The sequence below is a fragment of the Anser anser genome, assembly GCF_964211835.1.
Source record: "Anser anser genome assembly, chromosome: 4".
NCBI classification, from domain to species: Eukaryota; Metazoa; Chordata; class Aves; order Anseriformes; family Anatidae; genus Anser; species Anser anser.
Window position 1 is genome coordinate 61,025,566 of NC_139724.1, and position 18,774 is coordinate 61,044,339.

General features: G+C 36.3%; 1 protein-coding gene across 9 annotated transcripts in view; it reads left to right on the forward strand.

Annotated features, from left to right (window-relative positions):
• KCNIP4 (potassium voltage-gated channel interacting protein 4) overlaps positions 1 to 18,774 on the forward strand; it is a 437,397-nt gene that overhangs the window by 237,188 nt on the left and 181,435 nt on the right. The window contains exon 1 of one of the 9 annotated variants that reach the window (XM_083835181.1): positions 14,399 to 14,454. The exons of the other annotated variants lie outside the window; for them this stretch is intronic. The gene's annotated coding sequence lies outside the window, so the exon portion shown is untranslated. Of the gene's footprint in view, positions 1 to 14,398; positions 14,455 to 18,774 lie in introns of those variants that run through there. 9 annotated transcript variants of the gene reach the window in all.

Genomic DNA, 18,774 nt, shown 5'->3' on the forward strand with positions numbered 1-18,774 from the left:
TTCTCTTTGGGAAGATCTCCTTTCCTCCTAATTTTATCTTTATCGTTCCTTCTGAAAGATTTACTACTCTGGGAATTTTCTGTTATTAGAATCCTATAGTATCACTACTCATAATTTACAGCCAGATTTTTGCAGACAGGAAAAAAGATAAAATGTAACACTTTTCATGCATAGATTTTTTTTTATTATTATTTTGTTTGTTTTGAGTTCTGTAATGACTTACACTGTAGGAGTAACAAATTCAATATTAGTATATTTTGCATATTCATTAACATTTTTAGAAATCACTATGTTACTTGGAAGTATAGAATCAGAAAGGATAGTTCCAAGTACTGTGCTAAACAAGTGGTGCTATCTGATTCAAGCAGATTTCTTTTTTTGTGTTTTTTTTTTTCTGTGAAAATATCTTTTTCTATTGTAATTGAAGATTAATGAAACTTTAACTTTCTGTTATCGTAGTGTTAAATGCTTTCAATTGTTTGAAGTATGAGGGTTTCAGTAACCAAATAGAGGTATACTTGGATCTAGTTGAAGCTGATTATAGTCTTGACCTCAGCCTGTTTCTTGGAAGTGAGCTGTAATGGGCAAGTAATTGAAGACCTTTTGCACTGCCCTTGTTAGACAGGTACAAGGTGAAAAACATCCTCACTCGTCCAGTCCATCGGATAACTTATCACTGTAAGGTCTTCTCTCAAATAATCGCTCAAGGGAATGATTACTTCTCTCTGAGTCAACCACAGGTTTGTCCTGACGAGGTGTGGACTCCAGCAGACACAGCTGTGCCTGGTTATCTCAGAGAATGGTGGAAATCAACTGGTGGTGAATCAATCTGGCTTGCAACTGTGTTTTCTATTGTCTAAATCCTAAGGACTGATCACTGTCATTGAGTCCTAGTGCTAATGGAAGCAGGTTTATTTTCTAGTCATGTGACATCTTGGTTAAAGGTATGGAAGGACGTGCAGTAACGCAACAGTGCCATGGCAGAAAAGCATAGGCTTTGGTATTTGTTCATGCCATAACCTACTAGGAGTTAAATCCTCATCTTATCTACAAACATTTTAGCATCTGTAAAAATGCTGGAACTTGCCTATCTCAAGAGATGTTCTAACAGTGTTCCCCTGCAATTGAAGAAGGCCTTGTAGCGTCAGACATCATTCAACAGTGGTAATGTAAAAATTGAGTGCTACATTATACTCTTGTCCACCTTGCTCCTAAGCTCTCAAGAATCAAACTCTTATCAAACTTATTTATTTATTTTTTTCCCTGAAACCCTCATGACATCTGAAAGCATCCTTAGTGATTCTATATCCACTCTAGAATTTTCATTTGAATTTCAGAACAAGAAAGGCATTTGCAGTTGTACTCAAGGGTCAAGTCTTCTGAACTTCACTTCTGCTCTCTCTCTACAGATACTGGTGTCAAGAGCTATATAAGAAAGGATGTGTAAATACTATACAGTAAAAAAAACTGACCTGTTCTTTCTTTTGGGTCTTTGTCTTTTCTATCTTTTTTTTTTTTTTTCCTATTAAAGCTCAATGTCCTTTGGGTATTGAAAGTATCCCCAAAATAGAACTGTCACAGTCAAAACAGACTCAGCTTGTGGAAGATTAATTTAATTTATTGCCAGATGATAACAGAGTATGACAGTAAGAAGGGAGGGGGGGGGGGGGGGAACAAAGAAACAAAACCCTCCAGGTTGTCTTGTGTGTAACAAGTAACACGCTTTGGAAAATTTCCCTTTTTATGTTTCTACCTCCTTAGAACCCTTTAGACCCTTTAGCTAATTAGCCAGTTTCTTTTAACATACTCAAAGGCATGGCTTTGCATTAAGCAAATGAATAGAGCACATCTGGAGATCCTAGGAATTGGAGTAACATGGTCTTAGGAACTGCCGATATCCAGAAACTCTGGTTTACTACCACCAGTAAAATATAATAATAGTAATAGTAATAATAATAACAACACCAGGACTTCCCCTAAAATTTCATACCATCTAAGTGGACTTTCTGAGAAACAGAAAGATTTCCACTGATGGTCTGTTGCTGACAGGTCTATTTCAGAAAGAAAGAATGTGTACTGAAAATATGAAAAGGCTACCAACAAAAATTTAGCAATAACTAATTATACCATAACTCTGGAGTTACTAGTTTAACTCCAAAATACAGCAATCTAACAAAATCTCAGGGCATTCAATTGTCTTATAAAGCTCACGCAATTTTCATAATATTTCATCGTAAAGTTTGTTGTTTGTTTGTTTGTTTTTAATAAGAACTTCTAAGGGCTCCATTGTGTGCAGCAGTAATTTATTTCCAGTATATCTATTTAGAAGTAACTGCCTAGTGTTTACAAGAAAAAAGATTTTATTTTTTTCCTGATGTGCCTGGTGTGCAAGTGATGTATAATGCATGATAAAAGTACTGCTTTATAAAGGAGTGTCCTTCACGTTAGAGCCTAACACGTAATTATCCATTACAGGAATTGAAATGCAATTGCTGGACTTCATGTTTCAGTCTTCCTCTGTTACATAACAATCACATTTGGTTTTTAATTGCTAATTTTCTTCTGCCTTCTTTCAGCACAATCATTATATCTCTTGTTCCCATCATCTCATTTTGGGCTGTTTTCTACCCTAAAGCACATATCATTTTTTTTCTCCAGCTTACTCTAACTGATAATTAGCTTTTTTTTTTTTTTCCCCTCAAGATTCAGAAAGCTTGCAGAATAAACCAGGTTGTAATCTGTCTCTTATTTTCATAGTCATTATAATTGTGAAAATACATCTCTGTATTTCTAGCAAGTTTCTTCAGTTGCATTTATCATGCAGAAAGGATCCTCCCATGAGTGTTTTCTGAAATGCAGCACAATTTTGGTTCTAAACAATACATCAATGAGTATCTTCAGGAAAATAAAATTAAAAAAAATGGCTTTATTACATGTGATTAAAACAAGCATAGCATATTTTCTTCTTAAGTATTTCAGTTCTAGGCTGCGGGAAAAGTCACTCTGTTCTCTGTAGCAGTAATAGCAGCATTTTTAAACTGTAAATTATTTTAGTATTAGTTATGGTCAACCTGGAGTTACTTTGTGTATTTGGAGAGGACCGGATGGAGAGGGGAAAGTAAGAACCAAAAAATGCAGACATTTCATATCTTGAATTCTCTGTGGATAAATGCATATTTTGCTTTTTACTATAGAAAATTTGGCTAAATCCTTTGGCAAATTTAGTCTGATATTCAGTACATCCTGTGATTATTTCCTTGCTGTGCTTTATTGATGACTCTAAGTTTGAAACCAAGAGCTTTATATTCAGCTCAAGATTTAATGTGAAAGGAAAAAAAAAAAGTGATTTAACATGATGTCATGAAATATTGGAATGGTAAAATGCATACCAGAGTCATACTTTGATAAGCTCAAGTGTTTGTACCTGCATTGTCAGAACAGAACTCTGGAAAGTAGAGACTCAATCATATAAAGATTTGTGTGTGTGTATATATATACATATAAAGGTATATATATACATATAAAGATATGTGTGCGTGTGTGTATATATATATATACACACACATGTATAAAACTCCTACATTTTGAATTCATTCATGTTAACTCTTTATATGGTTTGTTACTTTTCTCAGGGTAGCAAAATTTCTAGGTATTATAGATATTTTCTTCTGATTCTCAATCTTTTGCATTCAGTGGTGAACTATAGAATAACACATTTCCGTGGGGGGGGGGGGATTCAATATGACGCTAAAGGATTTCTTCTGTTAAAGCTTTATCTGTAAAGGTTTTCAATATTTGCATGAGGAAAAAAAATGGCATTTCAAACATTACAGACATTTAAGTTATTTGGTAGGAGGTACATATTGTTAAAGCTGTTGAACAAAGTACTTGTCAAATTGAGATCTTCATACATCATTGTCTAATAATATCTTTAAAATGTATATTTACTATGCCAGTATTTGCTAAATAAAATATATTTAAAAGACAGAGTAAAAAATGATTATAGTTCGTGTCAGCTTGACATCTTGTGATTTGTTAACATAGAAACTATGCAAGTTGCTATTTTGGAGCTATAGTCTGAAGCATAAACTGCTGTACTGAGTCTAGAAAAAAATAAGTCTCAGGGGCTGCTGAGTCATATATCAAGAAAAAAACCTTGTATCATTAATTGTTGTGGTGCAGTTCTCCATGGGCTTTTTATGCGGGATATTGAATGTAAAATGTATTCTGGAAATCAATCAGAAAGTGCAGCTTAAATCTTAACCCAGTGTATCTTTCATATGGGTTTGGAAAAAGCTGTAGGAAATTGTTGCTACAGATTGGAAACATACAAATAAATAAATAAAAGGGAAGGATCATCTTTCATTTGAAGAAATTTGTTGGTTTGGAAAGGAAGCATCAATACTCTCATAAGGAGGGAAAAAGAAGAAAGAGAAAGGTGATTACAGAAACACGATGCTCATAGTGCCCTTTCAGAATAGAATAGAATAGTTCACCTAGAAGGGACCTTCAAAGATCATCTAGATCATTCCCAGCCGCCAGAGATATACAAAAGTTAAAGCATATTAATGAGGTCTTTATCCAAATGCCTCTTGAACACCGACAGGCATGGGGCATCAGCCACCTCCCTAGGAAGTCTGAGGTTTGAACACCCTAATTTTAAAGAATTTTCTCCTAATGTCTAGTCTGAACCTCCCCTGGCGTAGTTTTGTGCCATTCCCTGGCATTTTCAATTAAAAAGTTACAAATTTAGAAAGAAGTGAATAAGAGTTAAAAATGCCTTGCTGACAGGCTATCTGCTTTGCTATTAAGAATAGCAGAGAGCAGGGTAGTTCAGCAGGAAGTTCTCAATGAATATGTACATAGATGGTTCCAACAAACTCAAAACTTTATTGAACTATTTGCAGTAACGTTTCCAGAATGTCAAATATTACCGTTGAAGGTGGGATGGCTTATTGTGTTTTCATAAATGGTATCTAATTTAGGGTAGTTTTTGCAGAAAAGAGAGATAAGAGCCAGCAGGCCAAACGTCAATAGATGGATCTTGTATTTATTTATTTTTATTTATTTTATTATTATTTATTATTATTTTATTTTTATAAATAAAATCTGGGTCCAGTCAGACAAGTATGGGATCTACAGTAAAGTGCAGCAACAGAATGTATAATTATTTGTTGATAGCTTTTGGTCCTTTTCTTACAGAATTTCTGGTGGTGAAGTAAATTGTATGTAATTTTGTGCAGTGGGGGGTAATGTAAAACAAAGAAAATACAGTGAAGTATTAAAAGAAAAACCTATAGAGTTTAGTTTCCTATATATGTTCAAAATGACGGCTTTAAAATAGCATCCTAACAATAAATGGTTTAGAGTTCTGTTTATTCAAAAATGTATCCTTTGTTTTATCTTTTTCCTGTCGTCTTTATTGAAAAGTGTGTGAAATTGTGCTTGCATTAGGGAAAGAAAGAAATTCTTGAAAGAACTAGGAAAGAATCAGTTTTTATTCTCCCTGTAAGGCTAGCCATAGATTAGGAACATACCAAATGAGTGAATTACTTTTGTTTTGGTATGGTTTTCCTGCAATGTACCGATTTCTGAGGCACAATTTTCCATTAAAGGTTTTTACACTGGTATCACTCATTTGAATGTTGAACTCACTTTACAGAAACAGCATCAGATGCGTATGTATGCATTATTTATCAACTACAGCATTTGGTTTGTAACATCTAGAATCTAATGACATGAGTGAACATTCAGCTCTCCACATCCAGCTTTGGATGTGAGTTTTAATCAAGCATTTGTGCTGAAGGTTGATTATTTGTAAATCAGCGCCAATAAACCTGAGCCTGACACATGAAAAGGGCTATTTTTAGAATCAGAGACTGTCAATGCTAAGGTAGAAATAGAATTCCCAACCTCAACTGCTAGACAGCTGAACTGTAAAGACATTTCTACCTGTACAGGATTGATTTTGCTGTTTATGCAGAGCATCATTATGCAGTCAGTAACAGCAAGTTTTTAATTTTTAATTTCTTTTACCTTTACTCATTACAGAAATCATGAAGTGCCTAGTGAGAGATGGAGTACCCGAGAAAATATAGTCAAATATGCCATAGTATATGGCCTAACTGAGATTGTTATAAATCTGACACAAATTGGATGGGTGATTAGGATTTCCTTTTGCTCTTTTGTAAACTGAAGCTGGATCTCCCCCAGTTTCTCTCAAAACTGACAGGCTGTTGTACTTTTTTCTCACTTTTGGGATAACTGTGAAAGTGATAATTATCACTGCACTGTACAATGGTTTTCATTTGAAATTCAAACTATATAACTAAAAACCATATTTTATAGGTCTATTTAAAAAAAAAAAAAAGTGAGTCTAGTTCTTTACTCCTTATAAGAAAATTAGCATTTTGTAGGGGCAATGACACCAGCATTAGTGGTATGCAATAGAGGAAGCCTATAAAAACATAAAAGCCGCATATCTGAAATGTGGGCTAAACTTTTATAGTATGAACAGGAAATTAAAAGCTATGCAGAAGAAAAATAAAAAAGATTATTTAGAAGATTAGACTGGAATAATGTTTCCTGCTGCTCTTTAACATCAACAACTAAATTAAAAAAGTCATCAAAAAAGAAAAAAATCTCTATATTTTCAGAAATCAGTATCTTAGCACACTAGTAGCCCCCTCCTACAATCCACCTGCTTATCTTTGATAGTGAAACTTTTCCTCATAGTGTATTTTTGTCTAAAGGAAAACCTGGGATTCCTACATTTCTTGTAAATCATGGAATAATAGGATGCTTTGGATTGGAAGGGACTTTAAAGACCATCTAATTCCAACCCCACTGCCCTGGGCAGGGATGTCTTCCAGTAGACTAGGCTGCTCAAAGCTCCATCCAACCCGGTCTTGAACACCTCCAGTGATGGGCAACCTGTTCCAGTGCCTCACCACCCTCTAGGAAAGAATGTCATCTGAATATTTAATATAAATCTACCCTTTTTTAGTTTAAAGCCACTATCTCTTGTCCTATCGCTACCCTCCCTGACAAAGAGTCCCTCCCCAGCTTCCCTGTAGCCCCCTTTAAGTACCGGAAGGCCATTGTAAGGTCTCCCTTAAGCCTTCTCTTCTCCAGGCTGAACAACCCCACCTCCCTCAGCCTGTCTTCACAGGAGAGATGTTCCAGCCCCTTAATCATCCTCGTGGCCCTTCTCTGGATTCCTTCTAACAGGTCCACATCCTTCTTGTGCTGGGGGCCCCAGAGTTGAATGCAGCACTCCAGATGGGATCTCGTGAGAGCAGAGTAGAGGGGGAGAATCACCTCCCTTGCCCTGCTGGTCATGCATTTGATGAATGAGTACTTTTGACAATATAATGATTTTGCATTGGGTTATGTTGCTATTTTACTTGTGCTTTTGTTTGTTCTACGTCAAGAATTTTGTTTAGTTTCCATGTGAAAATTAATGGCAGAGCAAACCAAAACAAATAAAAAATCCTGAGCTGTAAACAGTGTCGGCACTGGTCCAGGTAATATTGCCAAATTGGCAGTACTTAAGCAGTCTGTTATCTGTCAAGCTATTGCATTTGTTGACCAGCAATTCATTGCTAACCATCTGTTTAAAGGTTTTTCATGTCCTGTGGTTATACTTGTTTCGTAGATAATTTTTAAATATGTTAGCAAAATGTTACTGACCTGATGTGTATTAGAATAAATGAATAGATGAAGCCATATGGTTCTAGCCTAGAAAGTCTTTACAGCTGTGTCCCTCACCCATAGCATTTTTGGCAGTAGCTAATTAGGCAGAGCTATTAGCCAGAGTCTCTTTAAAGAAAATGAATGGAACTGAAGTGATTGTAGTGTATTTTTAGTGTATCTGGGCCAAATTCTCAAGAAATGTATAGGCTATATCTTCCTCACTGTCAACAACTTATTTCCATGCACAAATCTTCTAAAGCATCATCTCAGTTAGCTTTCATCTGAACCAAACTTTCTCAAAACTCAAGAGAATTTGCTTCTGTTGGGACTGTGTACCTAGGCAGTGTAATGAGGATGTTCAGAGATTTGATCTGCTTTTGGAGATATATTTATATTTCTAAGCCTTAATTTTAAGCAAGCATATATTCTTGTAGGCAAGTTTAATTTTAAAACAAAATTAATTTTGGAGAATACATTAATAAATAACATTGCCTCCTTAGAGCTTCATCTGATGCATGCACTATGACTAATGGTCAGCTTTGCAGCATGTGTTTCCAGGGGCAACGGCTGAAGAAGCTCATATGAATAAAAGACAACAAGCAAAATGCAAAATCCTTTATGAAAATCAGACCACTGCCTTAAAACATATATTTGAAGTGTGCTTATTGACTATCAGGAAGATGAGGAAAAATGCTCATATTCATGACTTGCATTTCACCTTTGATTTTAAAATACAAGCTGTTGGGGTCTTGGTTTCAATACGGTATTATAACAATTTTATTATCTTGTTGGTTTTTATTTTTATATTTAATTTCAAAAATATACAAAATATTAATATAATAAAATCATTTTATTAATTTTATTTTTATTATTAATATAAAAATATAGTCATAGCAATTACACTTCTACAATGTGTCCCTTACTATATACAGGAAATAAAACTGTGAAGTCAAATACCAAAATGTGTGATAAATTGATGTCACGTTTAAAAGCTAATTAGCTTAATTCCAAGTAATCTGGAGATCCTATTACTAAAGCACATTCACAGTTTATGGATTTGAAGCAAAATCATAAAAATTTACAGATAATTTTGAGGTCACAGCAGTTATCTCAAATTGAATAAACAATGAATTGCATTGATTTATTTACCACAAGAATAGATTACAAACTGAGTATTTCACCATTTGGTGGGGGGGGGGTGACAGACATTATACAGTGTCAGGACCCACAACTTTTAGTTCGTGTTTAATATTTTGCTGCATATAGCCCATTTTAGCATTATTAATTCCTTTATTATTTTTTCTATGTCTCATTATTCCAACTGCAAGCCAGTCAGGAGTATATTGTGGCAACCTTAGTTTTGCATTTTGAAGACAGATACTGCAGCCCCAAAAGCCTCTAGGAATAGGGCACAGCTCTCCCATCCTGCAGTCTCATTTTTTTAACTGTAGAGTGTATGCTTCTTCCATTCATATAGTTTGTGAGAGGAAGATAACACTATTAAAAGTCCACAGTATTATCTCAGTTCTTCTTTAAAGAAAATGTTGTGCTTTTTTTTTTTTTTTTAATTCTTTAGGATCAGTATTAGCATGAAACTGAATTGAAGATAAGGATTAAGTGTAAATAGTAAATCTTCCCAAAGTGTTTGACTTAAGAATATAATTTTGTTCATTGACCCATCCCTTGTCCTTACTTATTTGTTGAAAACTCTGCATTTCAGTGGTCTGGATAAGGAATGTAGGGCTGAGTAGTTTTGTCACCAGTGATTTTTCTTCTATAAGTAATTGCAGACACACTAATCATTAAACTTGAGAAGCAGATACACCAGTGCTTATGGAATACGTCTGCCTCCTCCAGAGCTAGTTGAAAGTCACACACCTGACATGTGACTCACCCTTCTGATGAGTCAGTCAGAAGAAAGAAAATCACACGGTGAGATATCAGTTGATTATATTTATATAAATGAAGAAGACAGATACAGGTCTTGGCAGGTCTGATTAGCTGAGTGCAGCCAGGTTTTGTCCTGTTGTTTAAATGCCACATCAAGTGTCATTCTCTCATGTGTGTGCTCTGAAGCAAGAAATCACACATTGAAACTTTGAGTTTCTCCTGCTTCATCTGAGTTATTTCCGTTAGTTGCTTTCCCCAAAGGTATTGGTATGGGAATCCACCCTTTAATCTATCTGTATTTTGGGACACAACTGGAAACAGAATGTATTTCATTTCATAGTCTCAGTTCGTTCTTGTAATTTTACATGTGACATCTCTATGGATAACTGCCTTTTTTTTAAGAAGTGTAATTGGTATACTTTTTATCAGGTATTTTCCTGTTCTGTAACATCTGCTTGTATTGCAGCTATCTGCTTTACTCATCTCATGTCTTCCTATATTCATTCTATTCTGTAGTGTTCTTACTCCTTACAACTTCTTTTGTTTCATGCTCCAATAGTAACAGTGCTAGTAACAGACTAGCACAGCTAAAGCAAACTAAAAAGACCTTCCACTCATCCACCATCCACTACCTCCTCCCCCCAAAGAGGTTCGGGGGAATGGGGAGTGGGGGTTGTGGTCAGTCCATAATGCTTCATCTCTGTTACTCCTTAAATTTATATGGAATGTTATGGTATTCTGTCACTTCTGTTTTTGGCAGTTCAAACCCTGGGAGGGTATTTCTGAGCACTGATTAATTTACTTTTCACACATGATTGTTAGTGCTTTAAAAACAAAAAGGGAAGTGCTCTTGTAGTAGTATGGCCATTTATATATTTGATTTGTGACAAGTTTGTGCAACATCAATAGGCCTGACATTAGATTTTAATATTCTTACCAAAATTATTCATAATAACTGATGACACAGAACCTCTGTTGTACTAAATTTTGGTGCAGTTTTTGCACCAAAAATTTATTTGACCAAAGAGATCTGGACTTAATTTTGTAAACCTCTTCACCTTTCCCTTCAGACTCTTTGCAATCATTTTATTACTACTTACTAGTTCTTTAATTTCTATCATATTTTCCATGCTCTCCAGATATATTATTATATTGATTGGTCAGTTTCAAGTATGTTTTCACCCCTCTTGACAGAGCTGATATAGTATCCCAAAAAGGAGCATGTAGAAAAATGTTAGTTGAAAGAACGAAGTCTACATTTCTTTCTGAGCTCTTCTAGAAATAACTTTACATGCACGTTCTCTGTCATCCCCATTTTTATAAAGCACTGAACTGTTGCAAGTTCTCTGCTGAGCTGACACAAGTCAATGCAGTGTGCAGGACTGTAATGTATCCAACAGACAAGTCAGGGACATTTTTCCTGCTCCAGCTGGCTTACTAGACTTTCCAAAACATAGGAAATACTGTACATAGATAGAACTGGTGAGAGCAAAACTATAATATCCTGAGAAAACCAGCCCCACAAATGTCCACCCACCCTTTCTGCTTCTCAGCAGAATCTTGTCAGCAGAAATTCAGAGAAAAATCTTAGCAAATAGAACAGGTTCAAGAGATTCTACGTTCTGGGGGCATGTGAAAAACATCCCAAAACATCTTCCATCAAGAATCTGTAAAGGCAGCTTTTTGATCCTGGAGTGGTTACTGCTCACTAAAGGTTCTTCTTTTTATCCTTAGTCAAAGCAAAAGACTTTTGGCTTGGCAAACTATTTCTGACGTTGGGATATAGCCCAGGCCCTTGTGCCTTTTTTTTTTTTTACAGCATTATTCAGAATAAATCCATAGTCATTTAGTCTGAATTAATACAGGTTTCAGATAAAATAAATGCGGGACTGTCTTATACTGAAGAACCAAGATACTAAACTGCCATGGTCACTTCAATAGAAGGTAAAAATGAGTGACTGAGATCTTTTCTGAAGTATCAGAGTACAACATTATTTCAACCCTCCAAGATGATCACATCCATCATCCATTTACACTGCTGCACATTCTCTTGGTGCTTAAGATGTCAGGGTCCACTTCATCTGGCAATTGAACTATCCAATGTCTTTAAGTAGATATGCTATACAGTTACCAGATGTTATTTTCCTCTTCCCATTATGAATGAGTGCATTGTGACAGCTGATTCTTTCAGATTTTTTTTATTTATTTACTAACTGATTCTTGGTTTCATCAGATCTTTTGCTTGCCCCTACCAGACCTTGGCTTCTTCTATTTATTTATATATGCACATTCTGTGTGATGACATTGTGAATAATAAAAACAAGCTTTGAAAATGATCACATTCTTTTGAATATTGAAACGGCTGACCACATGTGCAGTGCTTCAGGAGCAGAACTCTCTGACTTAGTTTTAAAATAGAGGCTTTCTCCCAGATGAATTAAAAGCTTCACAAACTGAACTTTTGCATATGAATTTTTACACAGAAAGCACAACTGCGATTCAACTGAAGCCAATATATCATGGAGAAAAAAAAAATTGAATTTTTATATAACCTTTTGTCGTAGACAAATGGGGCTGTTGCTAGGCTGGCATTTCATAAAATCAGAGAATCATAGGATAACTTTGGTTGGAAGAAGGCCTCTGGAGATCACCTAGTCCAATCTGCTACTCCAAACTGAGCCAACTTTCTAAGCAGTTTAGTCAAGGTCTGAGTACCTCTTTCAGCATTCTGTCTCAGGGTCTGACCAGCCTCACAGCTGACACTTTGGACATTTTTTTCCTTAAATGTGAACATAATTTTCCTTGCTGCACCTTTTTTGTTGTCTGTTGTCATTTGTATGCCTCCAAAAAGAGTTTGCCTCCATCTTCTCTCCAGAAACCCACTAGGTAATGGAAGGCATTGGTTAAATTCCCCTTCATTCTTTAGTGAGAAAAAGCAGCACTCCTTGGCTCAGCTTTGGAAACATCCCACCCAGTTCCATGGACTGGTGTACAAGTTCCATGGACTGGAATGCAAGTGCACCTTGGCACTATCCATCCTCTGCCATGAGCTGTGCTTCCCTTTTGAACTGGCACTAGGGACCAGAGAGGCTACTGAGCAGACATGGCTGGGAAAGGACAAGACCAGGAAGGTGAGAGTACCTCAGACTTTCCAAGTTCTTTGACACTAGGTTCTCCACCTCTTTTCATTCCCAGGTTATCTCCTCTGCTATAAAATAGCAGGTTTTCAATGTGAGAACTGCTGTTTTAGTGGTAGTATGCATGAAGATCAAGAGTCTGGAATAGGTGATGGGTACTGCTGGTGATCTGTTGATTGGAAAGGAGGTGGTTTCACCTCTTACAACACTGAAAGAGCAGATTAAAAAGACAATTAGAGTTACTCTTTGGTCTCTCAAAGAAGCAAGGCACCATGATTTGCTGTTTTGTCTATGTATGACAGACATTGCAGCCTTATGGAAGCTCAGAATGGATACAAGAACAAATACCCATGTATGTATAGAAGGTATTTTGAGCAAGTTTGCTGATGACACCAAACTTGGAGGAGTTGTGGACTCGAATGAGGGTGGAAAGGCCTTGCAGAGGGATCTGGATAGGTTGGAGAGCTGGGCGATCACCAACCGCATGAAGTTCAATAAGAGCAAGTGCCGGGTCCTGCACCTGGGACGGGGAAACCCTGGCTGCACGTACAGACTGGGCGATGAGACGCTAGAGAGCAGCCTAGAAGAGAGGGATCTGGGGGTCGTGGTTGACAGCAAGTTGAATATGAGCCAGCAGTGTGCCCTGGCGGCCAGGAGGGCCAACCGTGTCCTGGGGTGCATCAAGCACGGCATCGCTAGTAGGTCAAGGGAGGTGATTGTCCCGCTCTACTCTGCGCTGGTGCGGCCTCACCTCGAGTACTGTGTGCAGTTCTGGGCACCACAGTATAAAAAGGACATGAAACTGTTGGAGAGTGTACAGAGGAGGGCTACAAAGATGGTGAAAGGCCTGGAGGGGAAGACGTACGAGGAACGGCTGAGGTCACTGGGCCTGTTCAGCCTGGAGAAGAGGAGGCTGAGGGGAGACCTCATCACAGTCTACAACTTCCTCGTAAGGGGGTGTCGAGAGGCAGGAGACCTTTTCTCCATTAACACCAGTGACAGGACCCGCGGGAACGGGGTTAAGCTGAGGCAGGGGAAATTTAGGCTCGACATCAGGAGGGGGTTCTTCACAGAGAACCAGAACAGAGAAGTGGTTGCACACTGGAACAGGCTCCCCAGGGAAGTGGTCACTGCACCGAGCCTGTCTGAATTTAAGAAGAGATTGGACTGTGCACTTAGTCACATGGTCTGAACTTTTGGGTAGACCTGTGCGGTATCAAGAGTTGGACTTGATGATCCTTAAGGGTCCCTTCCAACTCAGGATATTCTATGATTCTATGATTCTATGTAAGGTCCAAAACAATGGAGTTTGGCCTAGAATAAGGTTGTGTTTTTGTTTTGTTTTATAACAGTAAATTTCATGGGAGAATACTTACATATTTATATAAATCCCTTAAGAGTGAAGAAACGCAGGGTAAGCTTCTGTTGCTATGAAAAATAAAAAGAACAACAACAACAACAAAAGCTGTAGAAAATTGCAAAACTGAAAACAGGAGTCTGATTTGAAAAAGAAGAGGGACAAAATAAGACAGACCATCGTTGTGGAAAGTGAAAATGATAGGGAGTGAAAAAACAAATTTATGGTCAGGTAACTAGTTGGGACTTTTTTTTGTTTTCTGAACACAACAAAAAAGCTTAAAGGTCTAGGACTGCCCCCATGCTTGTATGTCTTTCAGGAGACTGATTAAGAACATCTGAAGTCATTGCCTTCCAAGCTGCCGATAACTTTGAGGTAGGTAATGCTACTCCCCTCTCCTTGCTACATCTAAATTATCCATGAAAAAGAAAGGCTTCCAGGTTTTCAGTCATGTGGATCATCTCACAAGATTTCAGGATTACCATAAAGATCAATTTTATGCTTAAAATCAATAATGATGTTGTCAATTTACTTTATGGACATTAATTACATGTTACAACACTTGTGAAGTGAATGTAGAAATATTAATTTAGATCAGTACATAGAAAACACAGAGAAGTAAAATAATACAAATCAAGTTCCTAAATGAAGATAATATTTAGAAAGCCATCCTTCTTTCTAAACAGTCTTGTTAATCAATAAATTTCCATGTAGTTTAATAGAGGAAGAATCAGCACATACATCAGATTCTAATGTAAAGATTTATGAATTCTGACACAAGTAAAAATTCTAATGTCATACAGTAGTTTCAAGAAATTAATGAAAAGATGATATAGAACATTTTGTGTGTATTCACACCCAATTGTTGGTCATTTAGGCCTGCATTGTCAAAAGAGGGAAGGTCACACAAATAAAAGAATGTTACAAATTTTTTTTGTTTTTTGTTTGTTTGTTTTAAGTGAATAATGAAAGGGTGAACCTGCACTGAGTAATCAGTTCCCAGTTACAACATTGGCCTGAAATGTCACATTTCCGACACACTTGTATTTGTGGCAACTCTTTATGTCAAAAGGTCCTGAATTAGTTGTTCCATCACAGCTTTTGTAAAGTACAGCTGCACTGATTTGTGTCATCTGAGTGTTTGACTATCATAACACCTAAGAGGATTTTTTTTTTTATTTCAAAAGGATTGCTTTAGCAACTAATGTTCTTTGACAAAATTATGTTAATCTCTTGCACTCCATTCTTTCTAGAGATATTATAATACTGAAGCTGCAGCAGGTATTGTCACTGTGGATGTTTGAATAGTTGTCTGGTATGAAATAATGATTAAATCCTATAGATTTTATCCCTACTCTGCCATTATCTGGCATGTATTTGTGTTTTTGGAATGTTTTTCATATATATCAACTACTGGCCTCAGGGAGGCAGTTGCTAAGAACAGGCATATTCAGCACTGGTGCTTTGCCTAAAGACACCTGCTCATCAGGACAAACTAAAAGTAGTCACGAGTTGGTAGGATTCCAGAAAATTAAATGTGCAGCATTATGGGTCTCTCTTAAATCTCCTTGGCTCCTGTTATTTAAGAATATGTTTTTTAAGCAAAATAATCAGAAAAAATGAGAAACACATTCTGAATAGAGGTGATTTTGACAGTTAAAAATACTTACAATTGTCTTTGTGCTTAATTAAATATACTTCCCAGAATACAGTTCATTTTCCAACCACTTTAAAATAACTTAATTCTTGCATTATATATAACTTCCAATTTGTCTGTATCCTGTAGGAAAAAAGGTTGCCTGACAGATTTTCAAGAGTGATTTTACTGTGTGTTTACATAGCTGCATCTGCTCTGTGAAATCACACAGCAATATGCTTATTAAGCTGTACAGTGCACATTCATACAAATGTATGTTCATCTTGAACCACACAGGCATGAAACTTCTACTGTAAGGATAAACGCTAACACTAAATGGCGTTAGAGAAAAGGATATTTCCAAAATCTGTTCATTATTTGAGATAAAATTGTATGTTGCTACAGATTATTCCATGGGCACTTGTTAAAAACAGTGATATGGATGTTCTAAAGAATCCCCAGGACTTGTCCTGTTTCTTGACTGTTTTCTTGGCCTGCCTTGCTGCTTTCAGACCAAAAGGCAATTTCCAAACCTAACAACCACTGAAAAACTACTTTGACAAATTCTATTTCAGTCCCACTCCATGTCAAAATCTTCTAGTAATAAATTTGCAGTCTCACAGTTAACCTGTGAATCTGAAAGCATCTCTGTCCCCTGCTTTCCTCACTTTTACTTGTCCTTCTTACTGCCTCATTACCATCTATTGCTGCCTGTGTTACTACACTAGTTACTACTAGCACAAGCTATTCCTTACACTCCACTCTTTAGACAGTTTTCTGTTAATTAGTCCAGCTAGATGTAAGGCAGTTATTCAACAGCACACTCTGAACTACAGTAATATGCTTTGGACCGATGAAATATTAGTTGATGTTAACAAAAACCTCTAGTAAATCCAAAGCTCAGGCTGAACTGCTGCTTACTGAGCTGCCTACTAAAATTTGTATGATTCTTTACACTGACTGAAGCTGTTATATATACAATACTGTGGGTGAAATCATGTGAAAAAATGGACCTCTTAGAAAGCTATCTTGTGTTACCAGCCAAATTGTTAGCAGTTATTACATGTTAAACTGTTCTTCTCTTCTTGTCATATCCACTATGAAAACCAACCTGATGAAGTACTGTTTAGTATCGTAAGTCTTTTAATGGTGTTGAACATAACCTGTGTAGTTTTGAACAAGCAAATATCTGCAACGCACAGGACAGTGTTGTGCAGGGATATTTGATTGTGGAAAAGTGGTGCAGTGGTAATTGGCATAGCCCAGAAAGAAAGCAACCAACAGTGAATGATTGCACCTGTCAAAATGTAATCATCTACAAGAGTCATGATGGCTTCTCTTACTTCTTTAGTAGTCTTTGCCAAGCTGCACATAAATACTACTTAGAGAAAATGCCATTCAAAGCATGCTACTGACAAAGTCCTTAGATATTTCATGTAATGTTGTTTTGGAATTTCAGGACAACCTTTCCTGGCTTGTGATTCCAGTTGTATTACACTCAAAAAGAGAGGGGGGGAAGGGTTATTAAAACTATCTAAATTATCTAATAGCAAGCAGTTAACAAATGGATTTATAAAGCAATTGGATTGCACTAGTGTCAATATAAAAATTGAAATCGTTTTTTGTTGATGAACTGGAAATTATAATTTCTTTTCCTCCTTATATACATACATATATATATATATATGTATATACACACATACCTGAAATAGATCTGTATTACTTTCTGGTGACTGGATTTGTTTGGCACAGATGAAACTTTTGCGTGTTATGGTAGCAGACTTTTTACTCCTATTTTTATGCATATCTTCTACAGTACAAAATAGCATTTTATAATGTTCTAGATTACAGTACACTGTGACAATACAGTAACTAGTATGTATAAAGAATTTAGTAAACAGCGTGAACCATGGCCATCACTATGAAACGTGGCTCCTTATTTTGTTTTGTTGTCTATAGTGTCTACAATCCAACCATAAGTATTTTTTTTTTAGTAGTTATGCTGTAGCGTATACTGATGTTATCGACCTCATACTGTAAACAAGCTGCAATGCCTAGCTGAATTATGGTAAATCCAGTGTTATGTGTGAATTTATGTGTATTCTCACTCATTTTAGATAGGACCATATTCTACTACTTGCATCCCCTGCTGAGGTGGAGAAACATGCCTAGTCATGTAACATTCCAGGGAAAAAATATATATATATGATTATGCCTTTGTTAATTTGAACCTCCTTGACGGTGACAACCACAGCAGTTTGGGTTTTTTTTAAGCAAATATAGGCATAAAAGTTTTAAACCAGTACCCTTCTTTTGCAGACTTCTGTTGACAATTAGGTATCATGGTCTTTTTGAAAATTTGACTGCATATATCTGCAAAATACTAGAATTTGCTTAGTATCTGGAAAGTAGCCCTACTTGTAGTTGTACTAATATTTTTTATTATGTAACAGAACAAGTTACATTATCTATTGAAAATAAAGGGAAATGTGAGAATAAAGGGAATGGCAGGGAAGTATATGTAATATTTATTTTAGGTTTAGAGGCTATTAGGAAAATTTGAAAGTGTTTGCGATTTAATAGAAAAGCAGACTGAAGAGAAACATGGTAAGAATTTCAAGCAAGTGAAATATTGCTGAAAAGTGGAAAAAGAGAAACTGTTCTAAGTGCCACCAGGGAAGGCTAGAGTAGAAAATGTGATAAAAAGAGATTTATTAGGTATTAGAAGAAAATTCCTAGCAAAAGGACAACGTCTTAGAAAAACAGAAATGGAGGGAACTTCAAGAGTTTAGTCCATCTTGTTTTCCATAAAAGAGCCTGCTACTTTTTTTTTTTTTTTTTTCCTAAGAAGTATTTGGGTAGAAATTTGACAGTTCTAGCGACTCACTATGTTTGACTTTAAAAAGATTGTCTTTGTATGAAAGCTGAGTGTTTACACTTCCAGTTTTAGTTCAAGTATTTCCTTTCCTAGGTGCTATGGATCTAAAGAGTGCTTCTGGTTCATACAGCATACTTTTGTCATCAAAACTGTTATCATACCCAACCCTTCAGTCCCTTTA